The sequence below is a fragment of the Eubalaena glacialis genome, chromosome 4 (genome assembly GCF_028564815.1).
Source record: "Eubalaena glacialis isolate mEubGla1 chromosome 4, mEubGla1.1.hap2.+ XY, whole genome shotgun sequence".
NCBI classification, from domain to species: Eukaryota; Metazoa; Chordata; class Mammalia; order Artiodactyla; family Balaenidae; genus Eubalaena; species Eubalaena glacialis.
In genome coordinates, this window is record NC_083719.1 from 120,009,396 (window position 1) to 120,026,815 (window position 17,420).

At 43.9% G+C, this 17,420-nt stretch overlaps 1 protein-coding gene and 1 non-coding gene across 6 annotated transcripts in view; both read right to left on the reverse strand.

The window, feature by feature from the left end:
- Positions 1–17,420, reverse strand: part of FGF1 (fibroblast growth factor 1) — a 102,166-nt gene that overhangs the window by 23,508 nt on the left and 61,238 nt on the right. The window lies entirely within an intron of this gene.
- On the reverse strand, positions 9,816–9,939 carry LOC133091610 (small nucleolar RNA SNORA36 family). Its single transcript, XR_009700944.1, has one exon. It is a non-coding gene; the product is annotated as a small nucleolar RNA SNORA36 family (small nucleolar RNA).

Consider the following 17,420-nt stretch of genomic DNA (forward strand, 5'->3'; position numbering starts at 1 on the left):
GACCCATGGGGAAGGCGGGGCGGGGTAGGTGGCGGTGAGGGGCATTTCCGAGACAGCCAACAGTTAATTTGTAAAGGACAGTTCTGGGTTTACTGGTGGGAACAGAACCAGAGCTGGAGAAGAAGGCACGTGAAGGTGTTCAGTGGGGTTTTTAAAGGGCAGTCACTGCCAAAGGACATTTTATGGGGTGGAGCATTTTGAAGGTTCTGCTAGCTATTGCCTGGGTCCACAGCTTCCTGTATATCGTCAGATCACACAGGGAAGACGGTAGTCTGTTCCTGGGACTAAGGCCATCTTCCTCCTAATTATTTTCTAATGAGACATACTTACTGTTGACACAGAAACCACCGTACTGCCTATTACAATCCTCTAATGTTGTATATACCCACTATATGCAAATTTATATTTTTAGTGTAAAAATGCATCAATGACACCGCTGAGGACTAAAAAGCAAAGCCAATAAACTTTAGTATTTTAAAATATCTACTTACCCCACCATTTAGGAGAATGAATTGGTGCTGACTACAAGGACTGTACAAGAAAGAGGTGAAGAAGAGACTGGAAAACCAACATGAGAACTTCATCTTATAAGAGTGAGTAGGTGCTAATTGTACACGTTGATTATCAAGTGGCCTTATCATAATAATGATCATCATCATCGTTAACATATTGTGGGCTACGAGTTAACTCATGTCCTCCTCACCATAATTCTTTGAGGCAGATGCTAATGTTATCCTCATTTTTTTATAAAGTGACACCAAAGCTTACAGCTGCTCAGTGGCCTGTCCAAGGTCAACAGCTAGTAAATGAGCCTCAAAAGGGGTCTGTTGAAAGAAAGCCCTAACTTGCCTTTAATCTCCATGACAAGGTTAAGTGACTTCACTGGTACTGCAGTAGTATTACTAGAAGTGGGGATTTTACCCATTGCCTGGCACATACATCTGCCCCCACGACCTGATCATTCATTAAGTTACTCATTTGTGACCCAGGTATTGGCTGTCACCACCAACAGCCTCCGCTTTTGCCCCCATGCATCTCTTCATTTCCCAGAGAACCCAAGTCACCAGGTGTTGGGAGCCCTGTGAACTTGACAGAAGGCCAGCCAGCCTCCTGCATTTCTCATACTCCCCATCCACGCATCCTTGGAGCGGCCTCACGGAGCTGCTTGCATAGAAGGTAGTTCCATCAGAAATCAAGGGAGCAATTTGGGTGATTTGTCCTGGTGACTTTGGAATTAGGGTTCCTGTTGGAAGCCTCCACGTGTTTCCTCTGCTCTAGGCATTTTAATGTGTCTAGTACATCTCTCCCAGTCTACAGCCACAAGGGCTGTGGTTTGAAGTCCCTCCAAGGACCCCCAAAGAGAGTTTTGCATACACCATATAAACTACCTTTAAAGTCAGACCACTCCAAATATCCCCTTCACATATGGTGAAACTCTGTCCGGCCCTTTTCACATAGTCCAATAACAGATGGAAAATTAATTTCATATACATCAGTTTCATAGGGCAGACTGCAGAGTTCACCTTGCACAGCACTTTGCATTTCCTTCCCAAACCCTCCCTCTCTCTTCCAAAGCCCTCTCTTTATCCACAAGCCTCTGAGTCTCTGTGCCCACCTCTGTCTCTCTCACTCTCTCTCATTGTCTCTGTACTCAGTCCTTTTCCGTCCCAGCCTTTCAATCTTCCTCTCCCTCCGCTTCCTCACTCCGCTCCATTCTGGATCCCCTCAATGTAAAGCAATTTAGTGCTTCCAGACATGGGCATCTTCACCCATCACCTCTCATTAGCATACAACAATGATCCTTCTTCTTTAAATAACAGCTAAGAGATAATCCATATTTTTTTGTTCCATCAGTTTTTTTTTTTTTCAAGCACTTACTGAGTACTTAATTTGGTATAGGAGAAAATAATCATATACTGGTGGTGGCCATTTCACTGTACAAAGAGCCATTTGTGTTGTCCATCTTAGATGGGCAGAATTTTGTTTCTTGCTGTCCCTGGATTTTCTCAAATGGAGGTCCCCATTAGCCCTGGTTGTGCAGCAATTGCGTGGTGAGGACAGCCTCCCTTCTAGATCCAGCACCCATGGGGAGTCTCCATTAAGTTGGTTTCTATGTGTTGCATATGGATTTGGCTCTACCCATTTGCATTCTTTCTTCCATCCCACTGGGATGAAGGGAACAGATGCACCAAAAGACTGGCCAAGGTTGGAAGCATCAGTTCTGGCCAAGAATTATACTGATGCTCACATTCATGTGTGTGTAAGCCATGAAGCTAAAGGCCCTCTGTCAGAGGCCGGTGGGCATCCCCTCCCCCTTGATTGCATTGCAACCTGGGGTTATACAAGCCCATGCCTCTGTTCTCTGCCTGCTCCCCCCAGTAAGAGGGACAGTGATGGTGTGGCTGCACTGACTTCAGATTTCTCCCATCGCCCTTAAGTTCAGATCCATACCTGAAACCTGAAGGTGACTTGCTGATGCCTGAAAATAAGCCTTGTGTCAATGTGAATTTGATAGACTGTATCAGTGGGATTATGAATCAGCCAAAACATGCAAAAAAATGAAATCTCTTTTTGTTGGTGAAGGGAACTGCAGAGGCACAAAATTGCCAACCCCCACCCCACCCCGTTTAGCTTTATTTACAATTTACCTATATTTTTAGCAGTGGTTGGTCCAGAGTTCCTTGCCAATCTAGTATTTGTTAAAGGATAGGAATGAGGAAGTATATGACGTGATAAAACCATTAGGCAGCAGCCTTACCAGGCCCTTGGGGATTTTCACAAATTGCTCTAACAAATGAATCCATTAACTGTGTGAAATCAGGCATTGAGCATAATTTATAAGCCCTGCTTGTGGTTAGTATTATCTTTTTGTTGGCTGTCAGGGGAAGGGGTTATCTGTGTGTGTGTTGGGAGATGGAAAAGACCAAGCCCAATGGACTCCATGTCATCGTCATGTGCTAAGCCCAGCCCTCTGAGATTTGGGGACCTGGGGAGATTTTTCTGGACTTACCAGTGACACTAAAGTGAGGGGAACACCAAGCCTATTGGAACGTCCATGTTCAGCCTGATATATTTTGTTAGCTGTAGCCTCTGGAAGAGATCCTGAACTCTGACACATGGACAGGATGTTAAGTATACGCTCTCACGCAGGAATACAAGAGTCACTTTTCAGTGTGGGAGAGTGAGCAACACTGTACAGCCCCAGCTGCACACACATTGGCTCTGGGAGCCTGGGCAAGTCATTTGTTCCTTCCGAGATGTTTCCTCTAATAATCCCCACCCTGCCTACCTCAGGGTTGTCTGAAGGATTAACTGGGCACAGTATTCATAACACTACTTGGAAAGTTTACAACTGTGACCTGACCTCTAGGAGATACGAGTAAGTGGTTTTGTTGAACTAGTTGAAGCCTGATGTCGTCTAGGTCAGCTGCGACTGAATGCTTAATTTAAAATAATTTTTTTGGTATGGAAATAAGAGTTTTTCCTTCCCTCTCATATTTGGCAGAAATTAGCTAAGCCCCTCCTCCCTGATCATTTAAGCCACAAACATAGTAGAGAAGATGGAGGAGGCAAAGGTAAGCCATCATTATGTAAGAGAGAATCCAGGTCACTGTTTCAGACTCAGTTCTCAGCTTATCGACAGTTATTGAAGGAATGTTGGTGAAGCTTGCTGTTTCTAGGACACATTAGTGTTCAGTTTGGCCCTGGTGGCTAGGTCAGAAGGGAAGACGTGGTTCTAAGAATCAAAGGAAGGCAAACAGTGATGTTTATTTTTTTAATTTTGTTTTTAACTCCTGTCACTGCTTAAGCAATGCAGAATACCCATGAAGGAGGATATTTTGCAAAGTATATTAAGCCACTGAAGGTAGATGTATAGGCATCCATTAAGGTGATAATTGGGTATGTGTCCTCACACCCAGAGTATGTAAAACAGATCTCACCTTTGATCTCAAATATGCCCTAAGTCCTTGATTCCCCCATATCTTTGAATGGAATCACCCAAAAGCCTTAACTCTGCCTTAGAGATATTAATTAACCTTAGAATTTGGTAAGTCAAATATGCATGTTTAAACGTTAAGGGTAACTACTAAAAGAAAAGAAATAAAATGCATTAATCACAGTCAGCAACTGGTAGGGATAAGGGAAAAGAGGTGAAATAAATAGAATTGTACTTATCCAAAGGAATCTAGAAAAAAGAAAAATAATAGAAATGTTTTTAAAAATTGCTCATAATTAGGTGGCAGAAATAAATTCAAATACATTTATAATCACAATAAATGTAAATGGGCTAAATTTACTAGCTACTGGATTTTTAAAAAATCCATCTACACTCCAATTACAAGAGACACATTTAAAACATGAGGACACAGAAAGATTAAAAGCAAAAGAATGAAAATCAGACACACACACACACACAAATAGACACCAGATGTTAACAAAAAACTAAAAGTTGGTATGGCAATATTAATATCATATAAAGTAGGTCTAAGAAAAAGAATGATCAGGAATAAAAGGGATCACTGCATAATGGTAAGTGGATCAATTCAACAGAAAGATATAAAAATTCTAAACGTGTATACTTAATGACGTAGCCTCAAAATATATAAAGTGAAAATTGACAAATACGTAAAGAGAAGTTGTTGACCAATTCACAATGACGGTGGGGGGTTTTAACACATTTCTGTCATAAATGATAGAGCAAACAGACAAAAAAATATTAAGGATGTGGAAGATTGAAATACACAATTAACATGTTTAATGGAATGAACCATGTAAGAGAACCCTTCACCCCACAATTAGTCAACACTGTTCTTCCCAAGGACACATGGAGCATTTACAAAAATTGATCATGTACAAGGTCATAAGGCAAGACTCAGCACAAATAGAATTCATTTTGTTGAGACTATTCTTTGGTTAGAATAGAAATCACTCCCACCCATCGCACTGGTGGCAAAGTCCTTTCATCTGTCCCTCTTTAATGTCTCCTAGCATCACCCTCCCTACTCCATTCTCACTGTGCTGCCTGAGTGCAGGTGCAATACCTTCTCTCACCTGGGCTGCTGAGGCAGGCGGCAGCGGCCTCTCTTCTCCAGCACTGCTCTCTTCCAGTCCACTTTCCACCCTGCTGCCAGAGACCCTTCTAACATGTGAAAATGAGCATCCCTCTCCTGCTGAAGATCTTTGACTGTGTCAGTGGGTTCCCTGCTGCCGTCAGGATAAAACCCAGACCCCACCATGACCTGTAAGGCTTTCCTCATCTGGTCCCCACCTAACCTGGTTGCCTTTTCTCTTATTGGCCTGCTCTTCTTGGAGTCCCCCCATACTCTCACACTCACCCAGCCACGTTCTCTCTCTCCCCCTTCCTCCACCCTTCCACCGTTGCCTTTCTAAGTCATACTCATCCTTCAGAAATTCATCTCAGATACTTCCTCCTCCAGAAAGCCTGCTTGGACACATCCCCAGCCCTGACATCCCTACTCTTCCTCCATCCCACACACACCAGTTCAGATTAGTTGATTCCCTAATGCTCCCATAGCAGCATTCCATTTACTCTGTCACAGCACTGGGTGTAATGGCTGTGCATATTCCCTGCTTAAAGCCTTCATTGTTTTCCCCTTGCTCTGGGATAAAGACTAAGGCCAGAACAAGGCCTGCGGGGCTCTGGGAGGACCAGCCCATGCCTCTTCCTCTGCCTCATTCCTCACCTCTCCAAACTAGCCTTCCACTTCCTTGAAACCATGCATTCCCGCCTACCTGAGGACCTTTACCTATGCTGTTCCCTCTCTCTGGAGAACTGTTCCTCTCCTCCTCCTCTTTACCCCACTCACCTGGTTAACTCCTACTTTTTCTTCAAGCCTTAGTTCAGTTGTCAGTTCCTCAAGGAAGCCTTGCCTGACTTCCCTTAATTGGATCAGGTTCCTCTAGTTCTCATGGGACTATTTAACATTTCCTCAGAGCTCTTACTTCCGTTTCTAATTACACCTTCATTCTTGTGATTATTTAATTCAGGTCTCTCTTCATGACTGAGCTGTCAGCTCCATGACAGTACAAACCAATCTGCCTTGCTCACCATGGTATCCTAGTACCTGGTAAAATGCCTGGCACTGAATGGGCATTTGATAGATATTTGTTGGAAGCGTGAATGAATATAATTTAACTATATTTTCTTGACGTCTCCTTCATTAGTCTCTGAGGCCCTGAACAGACACTGTGCCTTTTCTTTCTAGACCCAGCCCTTAGCAGGTGGCTGCACATCATCAGTGTCTTATGCACGTTTGTTGATCGAATACCAGGCCAATCCCATCTCGGGAGCCTCTCATGGAAACATATTATCAGGACACCTAATTAGATGGTGATGTCCTACAGGTATTAACAGAGTAGCTAAGCCAAGAGCCCACATGTATTTTAATTGGGTTCAAATTAGGGCTGGAATATCCTATCCTGGGTTAAGAGCAGGGCCAAACCTGGTTCCCATCTTGTAGAAGATACTTCCTTACTTCTTCAAAGGAAATATTAAGGAAATAAAGGATCTAAAGGAAGGGGTCAGACCCTTTGGTCTCAAGTCTGACCTCCTTATCTGACCAAGAGAAAGTTGGTAGGGTCTGGAAAAAAGTTCCAGGTGTTATTATTTCTGCCAGGGAGTGTCAGGTTGGCAGGGACCCACTTCATTCCTCTGGTGAGGAAAGGGAGACAGTGTGTTCATCTTTCTTTTTTTCCTGCTCCACCCTTGGTGATCTGCACCAGGTCTGAGGAAGGAATGGAGTCATGGCTGACTGTCTTGGGCTATCACTTCCGCATGCTTCTCCTAAGGCAGTTCTGTTCCATGAGCTGAAATCTCATCTTCCAAAGTTAGCAGTAAACTATGGACGTGGCCATGGGATGGACTTGACAGTGCTGTGTAGGAGGTGCCTCCTACAAGTTTGTGAAAGCCAATTATTAAATATTCATGAATTTTGCGAGCCAGTTGTTGAACCATTAGTAGCTTGAAATTGGCCCCAGTGAGAGTATTTATACCACAGAAAGTGGCAAATGCTTTAAGTCAAGGCTTTTTTTTTTTTCTTTCTCTCTCTATTCTTCCTTTTCTCTGCCTCCCTCCTTCCCTCCCTCCCTTCCTTCCTTCTTTTTTTCCTCTGACTGCTAAACTCAGGTTGGAGTCCTGGCTGGACACTCACTAGCAAATTACTCAGAGCCTCAGTTTCCTCATCTCCAGAATGGGGCCCCATAACTGTAGCTATTGCACAGAGTTCTATAAGTCTTAAAAGATAATGCATGCAAAGCGCTCAGCCCAGCACTTGAAAACTTGTAAGCATTCAATAGACGTTAGCTTGATTATCAGCCTCTGTATATCTTATTGTTTAGTTTTGCCAATCATCCGTGCTATTGACTTAGGACTGAACAAACTTGATTTTTAACATTTAGTGGTATTTTAGCAATATTTGAAAATATCATTTTCTAAGTGATAGGGTAGAATTTTTCCTTATCACTGATGTACAGTGAAGCTCTCTTCTCATTTGCTTAGGTGCTATGATATACTAGTGACCAGTTCTCAGTATATTTCTTGGGTTTGTGTGTGTTACTGTCCAGGATGACAGAGAACCTGTGGGGTCAGTAGTCTTCGTCTCCTGTTCTTTAATTTAGGATCCTTCTAATCCTTAAGAATCCCGAAGTCACTGAGAATAAACTATCCCCTGGCTTCCAGAATCAGGTATTATATCAGGGAGATCAAGATGTCATACTCGGCCTTCCCTGATGGCGCAGTGGTTAAGAATCCGCCTGCCAATGCAGGGGATACGGGTTTGAGCCCTGGTCTGGGAAGATCCCACATGCTGAGGAGCAACTAAGCCCGTGCGCTACAACTACTGAGCCTGCACTCTAGAGCCTATGAGCCACAACTGCTGAGCGCGCGTGCCACAGCTACTGAAACCCGCGCGCCTAGAGCCCGGGCTCCACAACAAGAGAAGCCACGGCAATGAGAAGCCCGCGCACTGCAACGAAGAGTAACCCCCACTCGCCGCAACTAGAGAAAGCCCATGCGCAGCAACGAAGACCCAACGCAGCCAATAAATAAATAAATAAATTTATATTAAAAAAAAAAAAGGTGTTATACTCTGGTTGACAACTTCTACTCAGCACCTGCCAGGAACAGGATGTTGCAGATGTCCTGGAAATTTACAAAAGAAAAGAAGGGGAAAAAAAGGAAAAGAAAAAGAAAGGCCTGAAATCCCTAATCTGTAATTCTGAAATGCAAAAGACTCTGAAAACCAGAAGTCCTTTCATAACTCAAATGTGGCAAAACCTGACCCAAACTGTCCTGAGACTATTTAAAGTCTTTATTTATTCTACTTCGTGTTAATATTTATATAATCTGGTGCAGAGGTGCTGACATGCTTGATTATAGGCTACTAGACCAGCATCTACTGGAGTTGTTCCATAATATTACGGTATACATACCATACTACCTTTCTAAAATCGCCCAAATTCTGGATTCTGAAACATATCTAGCCCCAAGTCTTTTCAAATAAGGGATTCTGGACCTGTAGTAGAAATCACAGTGTCTGCCTTTAAGGAGTTTACAGTTTGGCCCATACCAGAGTCATCAAGCTGTGCTTCAGATAAGAGGGGCATAGATGCTTAGACAGAGTGTAGCCGACAGGAAGTAGGGGATGTTCATCTAATTGGGCTGTGTCACCCAACTGCTCAATCCCAGCCTTAGCTCTCATACTCCTCAAGGAAGAGTAGAAAATATGAGCAGACATATACATTCTGAAGACTCTCCTCCAATATCCTTCATTCCTTCCCTTGATTATGGATCTTTAATTCTCTGCAGTCTGGCTTCTCCACCCCTAAAACACTTCCCCCTAGAGCCTCATTTAGTTGGAGGTCAGGAATTCTTTTAAGTGCTTAGAGAAAACAGCCTCCACTCGAGGGGAAAAAGAGAGCACTCCCTGGCACAGCGGTGTGCTCTGTGGGCCCCAGTTCTGTCTGAACTTTAATGGTACACCCCGGGCCAGAGCATCCTGCAGGCACTTAGCCATCCTGAAGACCTGCACACATCTTCAACGGAAATATCCTTCCTGCAGACTGACGCTTTAAAGCCCTGGGGCTTCGAGCCAAATGCAAAGTGATTCTGCAGGGCCTCTGGCAGCCCTTGCCCCCTTAGTCTAGCCTTCTCTTACTGATGTGTCTCCAAAAATCTTTTGAATCTGTTGTGCAAGTTACAGTCTCCAGAACCAGCCCAGCAAGGACATTCCTTTCTTGAAATCAGCAGACCTTCCAGCTCATAGAAAGAGAGTCTGTTTGCTGAGTCTTTTTTTTTTTTTCCTTCTCTCCTGACCTAGAAAATTTGGCTTCTCCAGACTCAGTCTTTTGAAGCATGTGTTTGTTATCTCTTTGGAAATACTGAGGGCTTGCCCTACCATATGTTTCCCAATAGCCTCCTATGGACATACCCGTAAATAATAAAATGTGTCCATAAATAATAAAATAGTGACCTTTTCTCGAGCATTCACTGTGTACCAGGTACTGTCTTAAGTGCTTTACATACATTATTTTTCTTTTTTTAATTTAACAGCTTTACTGGAGTATAATTGCTTTACAATGTTGTGTTAGTTTCTGCTGTATAACAAAGTGAATCAGCTATATGTATACATACATCCCCATATCCCCTCCCTCTTGCGTCTCCCTCCCACCCTCCCTATCCCACCCCTCTAGGTGGTCACAAAGCATCGAGCTGATCTCTCTGTGCTACATACATTATTTTAAGTAATCTCAAAGAAATTCTGTTAGGCAGGCACTGCTTTTTTTTCCTTCTTCGTTTTTATAGGCTGGGAGGTAAATGAATAGAGTAATATTTTCTATGCAGTGATCTACCCTAGCCAGTTTCATGTCCCAGAGTTTAATTAACAGAACAGGGGAGCTGCCCTGAGCTGAACTCAAGGTATTGCTTTTTTTATTCCGCATTTTGCAGTTGCGGACACCAAGGCTCAGAGAGCTGCAGATAATTTGTCTCAGGTCACACAGCTACATAACTGTGAAAGCTGAGAGCTGAAGGGAGGCTTTTCTGACTCCAGAGTCTGTGATTTGAATTGCCAAAGAAATGTGGGAAAGAGAATAAAATGCCCCTTGGACTGAGTGTTTCTTAGCTTTTGTACTCGTTTTACTCCACCAGCCTCCATAGGTCACAAAGCCCCATGGCCTGGGTTCTGCAGGAGGTACTTCTTTTCCTTGAATGAAGGCTTTGCAAGTTTCTGCCTTGACACATGACTGTCGTCTTCCACGCGGTACAGTGGCCCCCACCAGCACTTTCCTGATTGTCACTGTGATGCTTCCCCAAAATGACCCAGTGTTGGCCAAGTCCGTCTTGGCTTTTGTCACGGCAGGGTCATTTGCCTTTGCTTTTAAAGGGGCTGGGGTGAGGCCAGAGGCCACCGGGTAAACTGAGTAAAAGATCTTCCTTCTTGACTGGGTTGGAAAGGCCATGAAAAAGGGAAGTTCTCATAGACACGGCTTTTGGTTTCTGCTGTGTCTTTAACTACTTGCATGACCAGGCAAGTCATTTAATCTCTCTGATCCTCATCTGTAAGAGGAAGCTGTTACGAGGACCGATCCCATCATGGGGCCATGAGGAAGGAATAGAGTGAGGCCTGGGAAGGGCCTTGCAATGTAGTGAGTGCTTTGGAAATAGAAGGTATCATGAATATTATTAATAAGAGCCTATGTTTTAGCATGTTGATTATTTACATTTTTATAACACTTGGGGTTTCACAAAGCATTTTATATGAGTAAACAAGCATCTTGGGGTGTCTGTTTTATAGACTCTACGTTAAGTACTTGATAATCATTTCGTATTTGCTCTTTCTGCTGTTATACCGGATGGATGAACGGCTCTCCTTTTTCTTTTGCCAAGAGGACCGGGGTGCCCAGAGGCTGAACGGCTTATCAAAGCAAATCTGTGGCTTAGCCAAGAATAAAACCCTCAGTCCCAAGACATCAGTTTATCCTGCTGCCTCTCCATGGGGCAGCCTCGTTTCCAAGGGCCCCATGCTCACTCAAAACATTCAAAAATAAAAAATACAAAACTCCCATTTCTGCCAGAGAGAGATATCCAAGCATCTCTGGAAAAAGAGTTAGCCGTCCTGGCGTGCGGTTTTGTGTTGTAAGGTGCTTGGATACGGAAGAGGAACTGTAAACCCCATGGAACTCGTTTTACATGTCAGAGTCTATTCTGGATCTTGAAAGCGGGCCACGGAGGCCCCAGCTGTGCCCCAAGAGCTACATTCCTGCAGAGGCGTCTAGCGCCGTGCAGGAAGCGGGCGGGGGAGGGGGGCCCAGGATTCGCAAAGGGACCCAGTGGGTGTCACAGCCAAAGGGCAGGAAGAAAAGAATCCCCCACCCCAGCGCCAGACTTCCAGGGCCTAGTTTTTGCAGAGCCTGCATCAGGACATAATAAAACTTGTTTCCTTCTGCATTATTTCTTTTTAAGGACTTTGGCTGTTTTTAGAGGTTCCTTTCACTTGCCAATTCTCTTTGATCCCACATGAAAAGTCCAAAAGGGAACAGTCTTCAGTTTGCACTGTTTGCCCTGTTTCAGCACATCTGATAGCTCTCGGGTCCTGTGACCAGGTCACTGTCACTGGTATTCCACACACAGGTCCACAAGCAGCTCGGCTGTTGGCAGGAACCAGGTGGGCTTTATGGGAAGGAGATGGAGCAAGAGAGCATCACGAAGGCCCCGGGAAATGACTGGTGTTTGATAAGGGATGAAAGAGCTTGGAAGTGAGTTGAAATCTTCTATTCAAGAAGCTCAACTAAGAGAGAAATCTGCCCCTGGTATCTAGCGTCTCCAGGGATGTGCACAGTGCAGTCAAGATGCCACTTATCAGAAAAATCACAATGATAGCCCGGGACCAATAACGAGGACAGTACACTCATATGTCAAACATGGCCTCGCGGGAGTTGTCTTTAATTTTGGCAGGTAGCTGGAAGCATGGTTTGCCCTCATCCCTTCCGCTCCTCATGGTTTCTCTCCTTGTTTCTTTCTTTTCTTCTAACTGACCTTTCAAAGCCGTTAATATCCTCCACCATCCACTGCTCCTCTCTCATGTTTTAGAGATCAAAGCACCATTACGTTGGGTGGGGTGGTTTGAAAAATGGAGCACTTCTACATTACTGGCCTTTGAAAGTAGATTAGGCAACAAGAAGTAAGGAGAAACGTCAGAGAGACTTCTTACTTCTCTGGGCTGCCATGTTTTTGCACATAATTCCTCTTGACTTTCAAGGAGCCTACATTCCTTGGCTCCTTGACATTGTCATGTTCAAGGGGCTCCTCTGGAATTCGATAAATCTAGACATTTAGGTGGGCCCATGGGGCGGGGCAGTCAGAAGGCAGAACACTTCCTAATGTTTTCATGATAATGTTTTCATGATATTGTATTCCTAAACCCTTGATGGTGTGAATAACTTTTCTATGGATTTGTTTGTACAGAAAATAGATAAATAAACGGGTGCTGCTTTTCAAAACTGTTCTGCATAGGAGCAGGTCATCAGGTTGTCAAATTTCACATTCTGTAGGGAGCTTGGTTGATCTGATTTGTAAAAATTCTTAACAACATATTTGGCAGCATGACTGTTCGGAGCCTCCCTGAGTCTGCTTATGTTGAGCCCACCCTGTCTAGGGGCGATCCCATCCCTTCCCTGTGTGTTTGACCCAGTCAGGTTCCTTTGGCTCACTTGGTATTGTCAGCACCTAGATCTGTGCCTGATGCATAGTAATTGCTCAGTAAATATATGGGAATGAATGAATTCAAGAAATATGTTCTGAGAAAAGCTGTTGGGAAAAGGTGTAAAAAAACCCCAACTTATCAAAAATATTCCCTGTGGAAGAAGGTGATATTTAAGGCTAGCTTCCTTGCTCTACCAATCCTTTTAAGCAAGATGAATAGCATTTTTTAGAGCATAGTGTTTGCCAGACTTGAAATCACTAGTTATTCCTATAGGACTTTGAAGAAACAGTGGAAGGCCCATCACTTTTTCTTTCTCTTATTTTCCTTTCTATCTATTCATCCTTCCTTTCTTCCTATATTTATTAAATGCCTATCAAGTATATGCCAGGCATGGTAAAACAGGGGTAATAATATACCTACGTTAGAATTGTTGTGAGAATTAAATGAGATAATTGTACTTAACAGTTTTTGGCAAAGTATCTAACATGTTAAGAGCCTGATAAATTTTAGCCATTAACACTACTATCAGAAATATTTATGAAGCAACTATTTTGCACCTTCTGTCTGAATCTCCAGAGTAAGGAGAAGGGATACTGTCTAAACCATCGGGGAGCTTGTGATGATTTATGTCATTAGTTTTCTTTCCATAATATCTGCTTCAGAGCAGAGGGTTACATGGTGGCTTCTTGTGTTACAGGTGGGGATGGTCAGCTAGACAGGACAAGAATGAGGAAATGAACAAAATGTCAAACTTTTATGTAAAAACAGGATCAGTTACTGATTTTTCCCTTTTGCCTCAGCTTCCTTATATGGCTTAGCACAGCACTGTTACTGATCCTTTTTTTTTTTAAAGAAATTTGATATTTTGTTCATCATGGACTTTTCTGCATTAAATTTGATTTTTTTAAAACCTTGCATTAAAATAGTATTTCTCTTGATTTCTGAGTAAATTTTGCACCTGAAGCAAGTGCCTCCCTCGTCCCACCCTGGTCCCAGCCCTGTTAGCTAGTCAACCTCTCTAAGCTCTCATGATCAAGCCCTTTGACTCTAGTTAAGGGCTATTGAATTTATGTTCTTATCATCTACTGTCAATACCCAGTCCAGTGCACCACCAGCTCCTGTCTTAACTTCTAAAGGAGCACCCTCTTTTGTTCTTGGCCCCCTCCAGTCATTTCTATACACAGAATCTGATCTTTTAAAACCTATATCAGATGATCACTCCCTGGCTTAAAACCCTCTGTGGCTTTCTATTTCCATAAAGTAAAACCCAAACTCTTACCATGGCCTGAGACCCTATGACCTGGCCTGACCTCCCATTCCTCCCTCCCTTTGCCCGTTATGTTCCATCCACTCCTGTCTTTTCTTAGATCCTTGAGTCCACGGTGGTCTTTTCCACATGGCTGCCTTCGTACACATGGTTCTGTCTCCAGCAATGCCCTTCCCGACCTCTTTCCGCCTTGCAGATGGCGGCTGAAGTGCCACCTCCTCAGAGGTCTTCCCTGACCTCCTGGTCTTAAGTTCTGTCCCCCTCTGCCTCTCTTATTCTCTTCTGTTGCCTCTTGTTCTTTCCCTTTTCAACACTTCCCATCATTTGTAATTTCATTGTATTTCCATCCACATGTTTACTTGCTTGATGTCTTTCTCCCCCGACTCGCCTGTAAGCTTCTGGAGGACAGAGTCATGCTTATTCACCACCTTCTGCCCAGCCTCTAAACCATGCCTGGCACAGAGGAGTGGCTCAATCCTTTCTTGAGTAAATGAGGGAGGGAAGGGAATGAGTGAGTAAATCAGTCTTCAGCTTGCAAAATCTTGACCTAAAGACTCTGCCATACACTAAGGAACGATGGGACACTTTTATGTCGCATTCTGCTCTCTTGTTGTCATGAACTTTGCTCTTCTAAAGCAAGTGTTTTTCCTCTGGATTATTTTTATAGAAAAAGAGAAGCAAATATAGAGATAATTATTGATTCTCACTCATCAAGTCCCTGTTCCCTATCACCAACATCCTCCTGAGAGCCTGCTGCAGAATTCCTGGGAACCACAGGAAATAAGTCCACTAACCACTTGAAATGCTCTTATAAAAATAGACCGGGCTTGACCTTCTTCCTGTGGAAGGGCCTCTTTCCTCAGGGCGAACATTACAGAGAAATTCTATCTGCTCTTAGGAGCCTCCTTCATCCATCAGTCTTCCAGCAGGACTTAATCTGGACAAGCTTGGAATCCTGTTCTGAAGTTGTCCCCCATCTGCCTGGGTCACCATCTGAGCAAATTCCTCATTTATTATTTCCATGCTATTGTTTTTATATTGAAATAATAAGATAAACAGACAAAAATCAAAACCTGGGGGAGCTATTGGGATATTCTGCTGTGCACTGATATTCCACTGGGGTGGTTTTACCCTCACCAGAGGTTACCACCACTGTCCTTGGGCTTCAATACAGGGCTGCACCTACATCACTCTGATCATTATGCCCTTACCAAATTCCTTACTTTTAAATTTTATTACTGAAGTGCAGTTTTACTTAAATTCAGTTTCCTTATTTAAAGGAAGCTTTATCTCTCTAGTATAATTGCAAAAACATCCCATAAATAGAAGGCAGTCATAAAGACAAATACAGTCAAAGGACAGTAGTCACTGGCTTCTGCTTAGGTGCTGTTTCCTGCCTGCTCAGCTCTTTTGGTTACACAGATAGAACAACAGTTCTTCTAGGGGAGTTGAAAGCAAAATTGTACCAAGCTAAAGCCTCCTCCTTGAACAGTGAAAATGATTGAAGGAGACTTCAAAGGGGGCACCCTTTCTCTCAGCAGTGGTCCTGAAAGGTGTCTTAGTACCACTCAGAACTTCTCCTGTATCAATAGGGGCACATGCCTCATACTTTGGGAAATGAAGGGTTAATACTTGGGCTTTACTCTTATATCAGTTCAACAAATAAGCAGAGGATGCCAGTCAGTCCCCTTAGAAATCCTGAAATATGAGGGCGTGATAGAAAAATTAGAAAATACAGATAAACAGCAATAAAAAGTTTTAAAAGATTGTCCATGATCCTATCAGCCAGAGATAATTTCTGTTAACATTTCCATTCATGGAGATGTAAGCATTTTACAAAGTGGAATCATATATGTGATTAGATGTGGGTTTAGGCCAGATGTGGTGTCCGTTCTTCACAGCTGCCCGGCCAGTAGCTTTGGTTACCCAGGCCCAGTAGCCTTCTCTGAGAGGGATGGCAGCATCCAGCCAGCGCATGGTACCAGAAGATGAGCTAAAGTCGGATTGAAAAGTCTCACCACCAGATATACCCGGAAATATAACTTCCGCAGGAGAAGGTGCTGCTGGGGGAATGTGGGCTCATTGATCTTCAGGAGCAGATTGGGAAGTGAGGCACCTTGGTGTCTCAGTAGGTGACACAGAATGCAGGGGAGCCAGAGGGACCTTGCTGCCTGACCTGCCGGCTGGGCATTGAGGACTCTTGTTCTTCCTCTTTTCCATCCTGCCCTGACTCACCAGATGACTGGACAAATCGTCTGTCCCTCGGCTGTATGTGTATGACTTCAAGAAATGAATTTCCGAGTCATGCTGCTACTAACTTTATAAAATCTACAAGATGGTGTCATCTGTGGCAGGTCTGAGGGCAGGTCAGACAGCCTGGAGGGGACAAAGTGGTCCAGCTGGCTCTTGAGATGCCTCTTGGTCTTATGATTCTGTGGGGCTTGGTGACACCAGAGGAGATGGCTGAGGTCATCTTCAGGGCACTTCACTTGTTCACTCAGGAAATGGTTGTTAAGAGTCTACTATGTTGCTGGGCCCACCCTCAGACAGTGAATGAAGTGTCAGAGTCCTGCCCCTGTGGAGCTTACATTGCAGTCATTTCCTGAGGTGTAACTGGTGACCCACACTGCCTCCAAGCTCTCCTGGTCTTGGTATTGAGTAAGAAAGCCCAAGAGTTCCTGGCCTCGAATCCCTCGGTGGCCTCTAACAAGGGTAAATGTCTTTTGGTTCCAAGCTTGCTCTCACCTCTGGGCCTTTGAACTTGCTTCGCCTTGGCCTGCACCTCTCTTTGCCAACGTTCCCCACTGCCCACTCTCACCCAGGGTGTTCCTACTTCTCCCTAAGAATTCCCCACAGGTGTTCCTCAGACAAGCCTTCCCTGACCACTGGCCGCAGGTCCAGGCCCAGCCCCCAAGCGGGTGCCCTTGTCTCTCTGTATTTCACTGCAGCTGCTTACTGACAGTTCCTCCCCCTCGACTTTGCTCCATCAGGGCAGAGCCCTCAATTTTTTGCTCAGCTTTTTATCTCTAGTATCTTGCACCGACTGGCACATAATACACGCATAGTAGTGTTTGTTGAAAGAAAGGAGGGTGGAGGGTGGGGATGATAGTCCCGGTGTGCTGTGTATTGTATCAGTTTTCCTGAAAAGTCACGTGCTACGCTTAGAAATCCCCTTGTGAACCAAAGCCTGAGAAACTATACTGATTTGCCAGTTGCCATACTGAACCCAAATATGAGTATTTTCAATAGATGAAATCAATGTGAAATTCATCCTATATGTTTTCTAAAACCATTGATCCCACACCACAAAAACTAACAAACCAACCAGGGAGATGAAGAGACTGCAGGAGGAGATGAGGTTGAATCAGTCTGTTATTATTCATTAATTCATTCAACTAAATGCTGTGATTTATCGGGCACTAAGGACACAT